Source organism: Protopterus annectens, chromosome 7.part0 (genome assembly GCF_019279795.1).
Source record: "Protopterus annectens isolate FY-2018-M chromosome 7.part0, PAN1.0, whole genome shotgun sequence".
In the NCBI taxonomy this organism is placed as follows: Eukaryota; Metazoa; Chordata; order Ceratodontiformes; family Protopteridae; genus Protopterus; species Protopterus annectens.
Genome location: NC_056739.1, coordinates 1845478689 through 1845494480, shown reverse-complemented (window position 1 = coordinate 1845494480; position 15792 = coordinate 1845478689).

Sequence of the window (15792 nt, the reverse complement as noted above, 5' to 3'; positions counted from 1 at the left end):
AAAAAAATCAATTACTAGAAAATGGAAATCAATGTCTAAACCAACTGTTTTTGAAGTATTGATTATTATAAAACAGATAAAGGACTAGGACATGGATCTTTAGAAAACACAAGGAGCAAATTATGCAGCAAGAAATGGAAATTGTTGGAACAATACATGCAGAGCAATGTTCAGTAGGAGGTGAAGTGAAGTTTAAAAAGAAGGTAGAAATTCATCAGTTTATGTAATGATGGACTGATGACTATTAGAAAAAAAGATATGTGATATATTGTATATAAATGAAAAAAAACTGTATTATTTTCTTTTCTATTAATGAATGTTTGGCTGTGTCTTAACTGATAATTTAATGAAGGTGTTTTAATTAAAAAAAGAAAGGAGAGTCCTGTTTCAAGTGGAATAAATGTTCTTCAGCTTGCTTCATGAAGTGGATTTGATCACATTAAGTCAAACGGTACTTTACGGAGATGATCAAAGGAAAAAATCTCCACTATACACTACAACACTCGGAAAAAATAACTCTAGGACCTCCCTAAACATGAAGTGCATCCCCTTTCCTGGAGGTGTCATGAACATATTTTTCCACCCATTACCCATATGACTTAGCAACACACATCATCTTGTGTTAGGGGTCTTCACCTCCTTCTAGATGGGAAAAACTTATATTAACCACAATCTGCTGTCTATGCAAGAGAGAGAGGACAAGAGTCATTCATTTCAATTCAGGCATTGACAATACTGAAAAAAATATAAATAAGTAATGAATTACCATATGGGTTGCCCCTGCAGTCCATTACTCTCACTCATATATGCACCTAACCCCTGGGCTGCACAGCAGTGGAGGCAGTACAGTTAATGCTTACTGAATCTTGGTTTCCTTGATATCAATTCATGGTACTGCCTGTTAGAGCTGCTAGACAAACTGCTGTTGAATGTTATCGTGATCCCTCAATAGTCACACACCATCTATGAGGTGTCATTTGCAACAGGCTTTGTCTATCTCCACCTGGCTAAGATGACATGGCTCCAGAGCTCCCATGTAAGTCTGGCATAGTTATTGTCAAGAACTTATTCCGCCAGGTCCTCCAGCCTCTTGAGCCCCTTCACTAGAAGAGTGTCAGCACTGCAGTGGAAGGACTGACTATCCTCCATCTTTGCTTACTCAGTCCTTTACTTCCCAATTACGTCGTAGCCCTCTAAGAGTACTACCTAGACTTTGGTCATGGGACTGTTATCAGGCCTACATTCTTCACAATGCTATGGTGCCCACAGTCTGGGACATTTTTTTTAAAATAGCAGTCTTGCATCTTCCATAATCAGCATCTAAGCAGAAGAACCCTAATGACTATGGAAAACCATTCAAAACCACCCAGCCAACATCTACCTTACAGGATCAAATCCAAGACCATGCAGCTGAAGATAGGACCACTAAGCACTGTATATCACCTGCAGTCCTAAATTCAAGACTTTACACACCTGTGCAATTACAGTAGCAAAAGGTAATGACAATGTATTTAGAGATTCTAAAAAAACATTACAAGGGAGATGTAGTGTTCTGGGGCTTTGATCCAAAGCAAAGACTGGCAGTATACCAACAGTTTACTTATTTTATTTACTTTTTCAAAACCAGTTGTCACCTGAGCTGCAACCCATTTTCAATAGGATCCTATAGAAAAGCAGCAGTCAAAACAGTATATAGTGCTGATTCCGTCTTATTTTATATTGTTATAATTTGCATCTGAAACTAGCCTGGCTGATTTTTTACCTAATGAAGGAAATACTGCTGTTTACACTTGAATTGCTACTGATCCACATGGCAATGTTACATTTAATTAGAAAACATATGCTCTTTTGTTCTAATAATCCTAGTATATTTATGAATAATGCCTGTATACTGTTGGACTGTGATGCTCGCTTGCCTTGAACTCTGTCATCAGAATTCACTTGAAAATAGTCTCACATAACATCTAGTAGGTAATGTATTTTTTTTAGTTATTTACACCAATACCAGTGTACTAAGTGAAGATTAAGTTTGTTCTGTTGCCTTTGCTTCTAAGAAGTGGTCTAATTGAGTCCCCATGAAGGAAAGGGCTATATGCTGCCATTGTTTTCTGGTGTGGAATATTATTAGTTAATATACCAAGCCTGTGTGCTCTTGTGGTGTGTTTTAAAACTTTTGCAGACACCTTAATGGTTATGAACATCAGCTGGGTTTAAAAACCCTGTGTTTCTAAAGTGTAGCCAAACAGTCCACTTATGTACTCTTACTGTAGCTTCAACAAAAGTCATAAGAAGGCTGAAACATGCATGTCCACAGCTAGTGAGGTTTGGGTCATTGGCCGCAATGTATCTACTCAGACTTAAAAAGAAAAAGTAAAAATTCATGAACATTCAGAAGTCATATAGCTGAAAAATATGATATCCTTAAGGGTTAATTTGCATATATCTCGATGGGCCGCTATTACAGGAGGTTTAAGGTATCACATAGTAAAACCTCTAACTTGGCTAGATTTTTCTTGTAGTTTTTACTGAATGATGTTTTTAAATTTGGTGTATTTGCATATGCTGGCACTTTATTGTGCTGGACTGTAATACAGTAAACTTGCCTTGAACTTTGCTATCAGATTTGACTTGAAAAACAATCCAATAACATTGGAGAAGTAATGTTTTACTTACTTTATATATTACAGTACACTAGTACTGATTTAAAAATCCTGTTCTGTGCTGTGCTGTGTTCATTTGCATATGACGCTGGTCTAGTGGGTTGCCCTCTCATTAGAGAAAGAACTATTGCTGCTACTATTTCTGGCTTGAAATAGTTTTGGTTATGTAGCAGTATTAACTTTTACTGGCCTGTGTGAGCTTCTCATCTGCTAATAACGTGGTGTGTTTGCAGATATCCTCCCATATGTGTTGGACTGAGATATGGCAAACCTCTGAATTCTACTACTGCTACTAGGTTTAACTTGAAAAACAGTCTCATAATATTCTGAAATTACTTACAGCAGCAGGTATGCATTCTGCAGTGGTGTGAACGTGTTTACCCTCACTGCAAGAGGTTCTCCGTTCGATTTTTCAGGCTGAGTGTCTTGGGGAGTGCCTTCTGTGTGGAGTCTGCATGTCCTCCCCGTGGGTCGAGTGATGTTCCGAAAGACATGCGTGAATGGGTGTGCCTTTGTTGAGGGTTGGGCTTTGAGCTGGCAACTCGGCACTGTGAAAATCTACTGCCAATCATTAGCGAACCGGAGTTCCACTGTGGCGACCCCTAACCGGGAAAAGCCGAAAGACAACAACAACTTACAGCAGCAGGTATATAGGATATACAATACAATTCCAGAGTGAACATGACAGCAACAAGAACTTGTCTTGGTATTTGTCCTGTTCTCCCCAACCCCTATTTCCTACACTAGTACATCATAGCATAATGTTGCAGCTAGCTGTGCCTGAATGTCTTGGTGAGTGGTTAGTGACTATCTTCCTCGATGGTGACTTTGGATTGGCATTGCTATCTGGTAGCACTCACTGTTAGTGGCTGCAGTGGTAGCTAATTGCTTACTGCTCTGCTGTATTGTATCCTTGTTGTAGCTGGTTATATATTGTCGTGTTATATGGTGGCTTGCTGTGATATTTTCACATACCTTGCTATATTTCTTCTACTTTTCTGCTCTGTATTTAGAGCATATCCACCTCATAGAATCTTGGGATATTTTGCCTGTAGTATTAACCACCATATAAAGTTTTAAAAACAGTTGTTATCTAATACTTGTTGATTATTGTGCTGTGGCATCATTACATGTTGCATAGTCAAACACTAATAAATAGGCAATGTATTTATCTCCCTATATAGCATTCCTGTCTGTTGCTCATGCATTCTTATAGTATGAACATCTATTGGTTTATTGCCCTATAGCATTTGAGCCTGCTGTTCAGCTGATACTTACAAAACTCTACTACACTGTGCTGTACTGAACTAAGCTATAATGGACCGTACTGTCTTGAACTTTATAGAGCAGTGCTGAATTGCATTGTATCATACTGCATTGTAGAGCATCATATTATATAAGTCCTTTAGGGACAACTTTCTTGTTTATACATTCCTGCAGGTAAGATACCTCCAATTAGAGCTTACAGCATTTGTACAACTTATTGTCAAATTAAGTTGTGCACTTACGAAGTTAGATTCATTGTTGGCTCCAATTGTGTCTCCCAGGTTGTTTCCAAAGAAGGCAATGTCTTTTAAAAAATTATTAGTGTTGAGAAGTAGTCCGTTCCTAGTTTGATTATGTGTAGTAGTTGGTAACAGTCTCTGCATGGCACCCAGTTGATGCCGGCCGTCCATACCATTAGCACCATTTCTATTTCCCCCATGGATGTACTTCTAAGTAAAGATAGTTTGAACCAAAGATATAGAACAACTATCTACATAAGCCCACTTATTCTAATGCCTTTTTACATTTTACCAGCAGCCACCCATTACATCAGAAAAAGGCAATTGTGAAAGGGCAAGGGGTTAGGGCTGCTAGAATGATCTCCTGCTATGTTGAATTTATAGATGAATGTACATTACTGAAGTCTATGTTTTGAAAAGAGGTTACACATTGGGGATCCTCGATAACATCTTTGAGAAGTTGACAGGAAAAAGTGGTAGGTCACTTCCACCCAATTGTTTGTAAAGGGTATGAGCAGGAGCACACTGAATGGGCAGTTAATGATGCAGTGATTAGGGATCACAGTAATGACAGCACAAGTAGTAGGTTCATCACAACATTTTCCCTAGATGCCACACATATTAGTGACATACATAACAAAAACTGGTCCCTTATCAACGAAGATACCAGACTTACAAACTGGGACAACTATCTCTCATGACCTTTCAAAGGGGCCTAACTTAAAAACCCTAGTGGAGAGAAATAAGGTAAATAAAAGAGGTACTGGTATGGCGAGAATCGGCAGATGCCCACAATGCAGATTCATTAGAACCACAAATAAGGTTAGACTAAGGGATAAAGAATATCATACAAGTGGTAGGTTTAATTGTGTATCCCAAGGTGTTGTCTATGCAGCAATGTGTGTCTCCTGTGATACCTGCATACTATATTGGCAAACGGAGAGAAAAATTAAAAAAAGGGTATATGAAAATACCTACTGTATTGGGAAGAACAACACTACCAAGCCTTGGTGAGACACATCACAGAACACCCCAACCATCAATTTTAGATTATGGTACTACAACAGGTAGAACACAATATTAGGGGTGGGCCTTGTGAACTCAGACTGGAGGAATGTAAATTGAGATGGCAGGTGCACGTACCACAGCTCATGTGCCCTCAGGGCTTAATGATTACATTTCTATTAAATGTCTTCTCAAACTTAAGGCTTTAAATAGATAAGGCTATTTTAACTATGGCTTGTTTAATTTAATAACATTACTAACACAACTACATTTATAGCACTATTTGCATTATACACTACGTATTTTTAGTGTATTTTTGGTGCTTTATTAGGATCACAATATATGGTGTAAGTCTTCTTAAAATATTGGGTTTGGGCTCTAACAACGGCTATAAACTTCCAACTTAATTCATTTAAACATAAGCATAGTGGAGTAGAGCCAGATTTGTGGCTATTGGTGTTGGTTCGCATCAAAGTTTTGGATGAAGAATTTTAGGACACAAATAGGTATACAGAAAAGGGACAAAAACTTTGACTATGTAATACTGTTGTCATACTGGTTGACTGATTTTAACCATATATTTTTCTGTTTTTAACCATATATTTTTCTGTTTCTTATTATGATAAAGACTTTTGCAATGTTCTGCTAATGTAAAGAACTCATGTATATTTTATTGTGTTACAGCACTAGTAATGTAGTTTTTTATTCCCACTTTGGTGTTCTGTGTTGCAAAATGTTTTTCTGGGAATATCTCTTTAATTTTTAAAAAAATGGTTTTAATTGTGTAATTGATATGGCAGTTGGGAAGTATTTAAACTGCAACTACATGTTATGTCACTTGTCTAATGAAGTTGGTGGAGTACCGACGAGTGCTTACTTTATCTACAATAAAAACAGTGTTGCTATAGTTCCGCTGCTGCCGTTTTTCTGCTTTTCATCTGGGAACATGTGTTTTGGGATTGGCAAATTTTAGAAATTCCCTACAGAGTATTCTGTCAGAAATAGTTAATGAGCAAATAGCTGTAACTAAGGATATGATTTTGTTTTATTTTTTTGAGCTGGGTTCTGGATCTGAATTGCTAGACATAGTAAGGCCTTTTAAGTTTAATTACGTTGCTGCCAAAAATCAATTACTAGAAAATGGAAATCAATGTCTAAACCAACTGTTTTTGCACTATTGATTATTATAAAACAGATAAAGGACTAGGACATGGATCTTTAGAAAACACAAGGAGCAAATTATGCAGCAAGAAATGGAAATTGTTGGAACAATACATGCAGAGCAATGTTCAGTAGGAGGTGAAGTGAAGTTTAAAAGAAGGTAGAAATTCATCAGTTTATGTAATGATGGACTGATGACTATTAGAAAAAAAGATATGTGATATATTGTATATAAATGAAAAAAAACTGTATTATTTTCTTTTCTATTAATGAATGTTTGGCTGTCTCTTAACTGATAATTTAATGAAGGTGTTTTAATTAAAAGAAAGGAGAGTCCTGTTTCAAGTGGAATAAATGTTCTTCAGCTTGCTTCATGAAGTGGATTTGATCACATTAGGTCAAACGGTACTTTACAGAGATGATCAAAGGAAAAAATCTCCACTATACACTACAACACTCGGAAAAATTAACTCTAGGACCTCCCTAAACATGAAGTGCATCCCCTTTCCTGGAGGTGTCATGAACATATTTTTCCACCCATTACCCATATGACTTAGCAACACACATCATCTTGTGTTAGGGGTCTTCACCTCCTTCTAGATGGGAAAAACTTACGGTGTCTATTCTGTTGTCTATGCAAGAGAGAGAGGACAAGAGTCATTCATTTCAATTCAGGCATTGACAATACTGAAAAAAATATATAAATGAAAGTAATGAATTACCATATGGGGTTGCCCCCTGCAATCCCGTACTCTCACTCCTTATATACACTAACCCCTGAGCTGCACAACAGTGGAGCAAAGTGCAGTTAATGCTTACTGAATCTGGGTTTCATAGATATCAATTCATAGTACTGCCTGTTAGAGCTGCTAGACAAACTGCTGTTGAATATTTATCATGATCCTCAATAGTCACACACATCTATGAGGTGTCATTTGCAACAGACTTTTTTTCCTTATCTCCACCTAGCTGAATGACATGCACAGCTCCAGAGCTCCCATGTAAGTCTGGCATGGTTATTGTCAAGAACTTATTCATGGTCCTCAGCACTGTAAACCCCTCCTTCACTAGAAGAGTGTCAGCACTGCAGTGGAAGAGACTGACTTCCTCCTCCCATCTTTGCTCACTCAATCCCCTTTACTTCCCAGTGCAATGTGTAGCCCTCTAGAGTACTGCCTGAACTTTGGTCAATAGGACTGTTATCAGGCCTACATTCTTCTGTGCTATGGTGCCACAGTCTTAGGGACATTTTTTTTAAATAGCAGTCTTTGCATCTTCCATAATCAGCATCTAAGCAGAAGAGCCCTAATGACTATGGAAAAACCATTCAAACTCTGCCCCATTTAACTAAATTCCTCTTTTAATGGTCACTTGCCTCACTATCTGTTCCTTCCATCTGAAAGAATGTAATTTTATAGTCAATTACAGTACTCTCTACCTGGGCCTGCCTTACTTTGGCTGATTTGCAATTGATACCTGCTGTGTCTCTTTTTAAGTCCCAGAGCCACCTCTCAATGAATGTAACTGTATTCTCTTCAGTTGTTCCCTCTAATAGGCCTGGTAATTGAAAGTTTTCCCAGTGCATTCCATTTTCTAATTCCTCCTGCCAGGACACCAAAGTGTCTGCAGTAATCCTTAATTTACATGCCTTTGACTTCTTCCATTTTATCATTTGCTTCAACGTGCTGCTCCATTTTCCCCATCATTAACTCTATGTCCCTAAGAGATTCTGTCTTTTCATATACTGCAAACTAATGTACCATTTCCATATTTAATGATGGAGAGAAGACCTTCCTAGGGATGTGACTGATTATTGTTTCCATACTTGTACAAGTGCAACACGTATTTCATTTACGCTGTTTACTGCACTAATACACTGATCACAATAGACGATTTGCAGGCAAAGCTCAGGTGTGAAGAAATTCTCAAAAAATAAAACAAAATAAATTCACAGAGTAATCACAAAAGATAGATAATCCCATAAACAATTGAAACAATGTGTAAATATTATTAAAAGAGTAGAAAATCAAAATTGAATTAATTCTAATAGTAAATATGAGAGTGAAGCAGCAGGTTAGAAGAAAGGGTTGAAGTAGGAGTGATGCAGGTGAGGAGGGAGATAGGTTATTCATTCAGTTGAAAAGTACTTGCAGTCAAATTTCTGACTGAGGTGTCTTTTCAGTTGTGCTCTGAAAGTGGGAAAAAAAGACATGTCTTTTAGGCAGGGGTGGGGGTATTGTCAGAGTCTGAGTTCAAGAATGAAGAAGGAATGGTCGGTACAGTGCAGTTTGGTTTGGAGTGTCTGGGGTGAGGGAGTTAATTGGGAGAGGTTGCAGGAGTTTTGGCTGGGTGGTTTTATTAAGGAATTTGGCTGCAAGAGGTGGGAAGGCATCTGGTTGAAGCAATTTGAAAATAAGAGACCGTAGATGTAGCTCAGCTCTGTAAGAGACTAGCAACCATTTGAATGTGGAGAGGGTGATGCAGTGGTGTTCCTGAGGGGGAGAACTGCAAATGAATGAGCAGAGTTTATTTTTAATGGCCTGTAGAGTAGATGAGTTTTTTTTAGAGGATGTGGCTATGATAGAGAGTTCGTATTCAAGATGAGCAAGGAGGACTCCTTCACCTGCTGCAGCTGTAGCTGGTGAGAAGAAAAAGTGAGATATTTTGCAGGACTAGAATATAAGAGAACTGATCTTTTTTTGATGTTTTCAATGTGACCTTAGAAGTTAAAAAACGGGTCTAGCCACAAACCTAAGTATTTAAAGGATGCGATTGTTTCTAATGGGAAACCATTGACATTTGTGATGTTGAGATTTTAAGGAGCTTCTTTCAACTGTTAAGTACCAAATATCATATGTTTTGTTTTGAAGGGGTTTAGGAGTAGCTTATGGTTGCTTAGCCAACAATTAAGGGAATGGAGGTCAAACTCTAATGGGGTTTGAATAGATGAATGTTAGGAACTTAACTGAAAAATAACCATGTCATCTGCATAACGTGTGAAAGGAATGTTATGGAGATCAGAAGGTATTCCATTAATAAAGATTAAAAACAACAGTGGGAGAAGTAAGGATCCCTGATGTACTACTCTGGTAAGGGGTACCTATTTATTAAGGAGTATTGTTACCAGGTGATAGTGTTGAAGTTAACCCCAATTTCTTGGAGGGGGTGAAGGTACAGGAAGTGGCCAATAAGATCAAAAGCTTTGGTAAGGTTCGTGAAGAGAGCTCCTGAAAGGTTTCCTTTATCCATGTTGAGAAGAATTTCATATGTAAGTGACAATAGTGCTGTCATTATGCTCAGGCCTGTCCAGAATCCATGTTGTTTATGAGTGAAGAGGTGGCACTGTTGGATGTAAGTGGACAGTTGGTTGTAGATTATGTTTTCAATTATTTTCCAAAGTGTAGTGGATGATGGAGATAGTACAGAAGAGGGATATGGTTTCCGGCTGAGCCTATTTGAGAAGGGGCCTGACAAGAACCATTTTTCATATACCTGGGACTGTATTTTAAGTTAAGCAGAGGTTATAAACATGGAGAAGAGGTATGATAAGGAAGTCTTTATAGAATGATATAAACCAAGAGAGTAGACTGTCTACACCAGGGCATGCAGCCAGGGGTATGTTTGCTGTTCGGGGATCAAGGTCTTTGTGAATATTTTTTAATAGAAGACAGCACTAAAAGGAGGGGGGGTCTGGATGAGTTGTGGGAGAGAGGTAGAGGTTGAAGTACTAGGGAGGTGTCTGAATTCCTTTAGAATGTTGGATGCTGAGAGTTGCCCTTGAGATCTCTGGATGGTGATAGGAGAGGAGGCAGGACCTATGGATTTTCAGCCTGTGAAAAGTTTATTTCCTGACAGAAATGCTTGGGTTTCCCTAGTAGATCAAGCTGTTTGTTTCTGAAATAGTTGTTTTTTTTTGTCTGTTTAAGGCTTGCTTCGCTAGTTGACCTAGAACGTAAAGGCAGTACAATTTTCTTGTGAAGGGTTTTGTCTCCATGAAGACCATGCATTGTCCCTAAGTTTGAGCATACCCTTTCAGTTCAGAAGTTGCCAAGTTTTTTCTTATATTTGAAAAGGCGCTATTTCAGAAGGAAGAATTTATCTTGAAGTTGAAAGGAGGTATGTATACGAGCTGTAGCAGCTGACTTGGGGTTCTATAAGTTGGGAATGGGAGATCAGTCGAACATTGCTAGGTACTTTTTGAGATTGTACTGATGCTAGATCTGGTTATGAAGATAACTAGTTTCTGAGCAGTTTTAATGACTGATGGATAATTTGGAGGATTATTAGGGGATGATTGCTGAAAGAGGATTTATAAACAGATACACTGGAGATGATGGGAGTATTGTTAGTGATTAGCAGATCTAGGAGGGAGTGATTGTTGTTTCAGAGATTTGGACAAATAGCATAATTGACTAACTGCATAAGGTTTTTATTGACTAGGAATTCAGCAGTGTCATTTCTCAGGGGATGTAGGTAGTTAGGTTAAAATCACCTACAGTAACAGAGGATTATGAGTGAGCTACCGATCCTTACTGACTAATTATGTGCTTGAGACATGAATGACAAGAAATTCACCTCTCAAGTAAAGATAAAATGAACACATATAAAAATGGCAAAATGCAGGTAAAATTGCAAAACTCTTCAGTAACTGTAATATTTTATGCAGCCATTACAGATCTCTGGCCATCAATCCATCCATCTATCCATCTATTTTCCAATAACCCACTTCATTTTTCCTGGACTGCATGGATGCCATATCTTATCCTAACAGCCAGTAAACATAAGAAAATGAAGCTCTTTCTGGACTGGGTAGTAGTTTGTTGTAGAATTCTCACCATGTATGCATTTGCAAACTATATGGACAATTTCTAACCAACCGACTGTATCATCTTTTTTGAAAGAAGAAGGAAACTGAAACACCCAGAGATAACTGTCATGGAAAAAGAAGTATATGAAGATTAACCATAGAAGGTGACCCAGCCAAAACTCAGTCTAGAAAACCTCCTCCTGTGAGATAGCAATACTAATTACTGAAGCAATCTGCCATCTTTACTGTATATTTTTATTTATCAGAAATAAAATGGCACAGTTCTGGCTATAGCCACATTAATAAAAATATGTCTGCATTATTACGGATTCATAAAGAACCCCAGCATTTGTGTTAAGGGCTACTGTAGAAAGGCACTGTTTCCATGATATGGTATTTTGCAGTTAAGAGACACAGCCTAATGAGAAAAGACCTCATTATCAGCTAATTTTCATGTTTCTGAATCGCTGTTAACAACCATGAGTGCAGATCACTACTCCCTACTGTAGTTGACAATGTCTAATGATGCACCTTGTTAGCACAGGCACCCCCCCTCATTTAACTCTCCGACACACAATACACACATTCAAAAACACACACACATGCACATGCACACAGCCCTTATGGCTGATTACACTTCAGTGCCAGACATTAGAGTTTCAGACTTCATATCATTCAGCAAATGCATACTAATGTAAAATACTCTAGCAACTTTCTAAGATTACAGGAGAAATGATTAAAATCTGTCCTTGATTGTGTTTCTTGGTCCTAACATTAGTTTTGGCTTTGTCTACATTTGTTGCAATAAGAGGTTAAGAGTTATGTTTTTATGTGCCCTGTGCCTCTCTGTCTTAAATTGCAAACTGCTGCAGGCATTAAATAATGCCTGATATCCATATTATATAATAAAAAAACTTGCTATGCTAACGTGTCTGTAAGCATAGTGGATTAATGATGATATTTACTGTATTAAGGGTGCAGTATTTGAAGACTTAACCCCTTTTCAATTTCTTTTTTTTTTAAACTTTTGATATTACACTCATGATATCCTTAGTGTCTAGTGGTGGTCCAGAGAACTAAGATCTCCTATAGAAGGTGGGAGAGTGCAGGGTTTGAAGCCTTTTTAGTACCTTTAAGGCTCACTACATGAACAAACACAAAACTTTACTGAATCATTTTTGGTTTTGACTGACAAACTCCCGAGCATGTACCTCTGCAGTGATGGGTGAACATGAGGTTTGGCTGCATTCATTAAGACCTCTCATCTGTCCTTATTTTTGAAGAATATTCCTCCCCAGGATTCAGCAAGCTCTGCACGGTGTGCAGGAATAGTGCAAGAGCTGCTGCAGGCAATATGGCCAACATGCAATCCAAGAACGAGCTCCTGGGACGTGCATGAGCGGTCCTGCACTATTCCTGCATGGACACAGCCCCTGTATGCTAATTACCTCATTTGCTGGTGAAAACCATGCAAATGAGGTTAATTAGTGATCCAAGAAGCAGGCAGGTGACCAGACAGTAATAGTGTAGACTACAGAAATGTATTCAGCCAGTAGCTGAATACATTTCTGCAAACTACAAAATGGAGGCATGACAGCTCATAAAAATAGCATGTATTATAAGGGTTAGGCACGCCAATGACCAAGTATATGGCCATAGGCATGAAAAATAGTTTCAAAATTATAAAAAAAGAACTTTTTTTTTTGGCCGATTTCAGAATTTAAGCCTAGGGCAGTGGTGCACAAATGGGATCGGCCCAAAAATAAGGCAAAAAGCTGGAAATAAGCTTTTAAACCAAAATCATCATTTTGCCCTAATAGTCAATGGCATGCATAACACAACAAGACCATGAAATAGTGGTTGCTAAGGGGGAAGGCTGAGTGTCAGTTTTGTAACCGTGCATTAGCAGTCAGTTTTATGCAAATGAGGGGAATGATACTGAACCACAGATTTCCCCTCAGTGCTAGCTTGCACCCAACTGTATAGGTGCATGGTCTAAGCCTAAGAGCTAGACCTCATGAGGGGGAATGTCATGACTGCTGTAAGCTTATTGGACCACAGTGGCCCATGTTTGACCTTAGCTAAGCAAAGCTAAGGAAGGGGGTATGTCTGAGGCTGCCTAGCAGTGTTTACATTCCCTAAACGGGTGCTGCGCACCGGGTTTTAAACACAAAAAAAAAAAAAAAAAAAACAGGAAGCAGCAGCTCTGTTCACATCTGAGCATTGGGTTTGCATGGCGTGCCTCGGGGCTTAAACAGGAAGGCAATGGAAAAGGAAAACAGCAGTAGGAAGGTAATCAAGGAGAACTACCATAGCTAGCAGGTGAAATGTATCAGAATCAGGCAATTACACAGGCAGCAGCCCAACACAACCCCGGAACACTACTATAAACTATGCAAACAACTTTCACTCTGGTTTTTCCCACAAACTCTACACCACTGGTGTACACAGACGGGGAAATTTTACCTAAGAAAACTAACAAAATGATAGGGGCTGCTGTCGCTCTCATACATCAATATGTGGAAGAGGCTGAGGGTGATTAGGATGAGAATGCTAACAACCAACCCACAGTGAGGAGAAGGAGAAGTGTGTACAGTTCCAGGGTAACCTACCAGGGGCTACATGAGCTGGAGATAGTGGAGTGTTACAGGGTGGACATGGACATCCTACAGCAAATTGTTGAGCTGTGCCAACCACACCTCACACACAGAACCAACAGAAGGGAACCCATTCCAGTGGATACCAAAGTATGTGTAGGCTTAAGAATACTAGCTAAAGATACATCCCAAAGGTCAACTGGGGATATCATGGGGATCTCACAGGCATCAGCATCCAGGGTACTTCACCAGTTCCTGGATGCCATGTCAGCACATGCCGGTGAGCACATATATTTCCACATCACCCATGAGGCATTGACCAGCAACATGCATCTCTTCCACCAAATAGCAGAATACCCTGAGGTAGTGGGTGCTATAGACTGCATGCACATACACATCAAAGCACCACACAGTGAGTGGGGTAGGGTCTACATAAACTGCAAGGGTTTCCCTTCCATCAACTGCTAGGTCATGTGGGATGCCCAGGTCATTATAATGAATGTGTGTGCTGGCAGCCCTGGAAGCTATCATGACTCCCTCATCAGGCATATGACACAGCTGTACCAGAGATTTGCCAGTGGGGACATCCCATATGGCCACCTAGTGGGGGATGCTGGTTACACACTGGAGCCGTGGCTGATGATACCCATCAGAAATGCACACACACCTGAACAAGAACTCCATAATGAGGCACATGCACAAACCAGAATCATAAAAGAGCATGTGTTTGGGATGCTCAAGTTACAGTTACGGTGCCTGGTCATATCTGGTGGAGCCTTGCAGTACTCTCCAGCTACATGTACATAATTTTTCATTGTATGTGCCATGCTACACGATATGATCCTGCCGAAACAGCTGCAGCAGGAACAGCACGAGGCATGATCACACAGCCCCCCCACCATTGCCAAGGCCAGCACAGGCACAGAGTGACTTGGAGGAGGAACAACCTGAGCCTGCCCCTGTAGGCAGAAGGAGGTGTGCTCAGTATGCCCAGGCTTTGGCAAAGAGGCAACACATAGCACATACACTGACATGGTAGGAGCCCAGGGAATGAGACCTCTCTCTTACTCACACATACAGTAAAAGGGATGCCAAACAAGACACTACCTGTGCTTTCCATGTATAGGGAGTGTACTGTGTGCATCTGACATAGTCAGCTCTCCAGCACCATCCTCAATACTGACACAATCACTCTCCCTATCAATTGCTGAATGGAGTAGTATGTTCTGCTACTTGTATCTATGGTATGGATGTGAGCAAGCAAGGGAATTGGGTGGCTGAATGGGATGGCAGCAGATAGTAGACACCTATATGGATAGCATGAAATCCATAACAAATACTGGTGTCAACAAAGTAGGCAGTACTAGATAAGGTGACAAATCCCACTGCAGGACATGTGGTGGGCCAAATGTGTGTCCATAGGTCACACACATTCATATCAGTGAGGCTCACATACCCATCAACAGTCTCAGCCAGCAGGACAGGTGTAGATGACCACAACGAAAGGCTGTGCTAAGGCCTCCAGTTAATGGCAATGGAGAACAGCACCCCTCCAGACCTACATAGACAGACTACAACAGGTCAGGCAGTTGGATGTTAGTTCTGAGGGGTAAGAAGTCTGAAACTGAAATGTAGGTCAATAGAACCTAAGATCTGTACTCCACTGATATGCCTCTAGTCTGCATGATAGGTCAGAATACAGAACTAAATGGAAGCCAACAGATTATCTGAAATACCAGTACAGTCATAGCAAATGTTTACAGTTGTCAGGTATGCCCCCCCCGAAATCCTATGTAGAAATGTAGTAACATGTACTTGTGGGTTTTATAACAGTGGTGCCTGGCCCATTTAGCAGGATAGATTGTTGCACATGTACAATATGCAGGGCTCTGTGTGTTAGGTTGTTGTGTGTTGTATATTGTGTGGAAGTGGTTAGCATATAGGCATGGAGGGTTGTGTCCTGGTAGCCAGTAGTGTTGATGACAGGGCCATGTTCTGACAACTGCAATGCATCTCAGCAAGACCCAATGCAGCAGTCATCCATACTCATTGTTCAG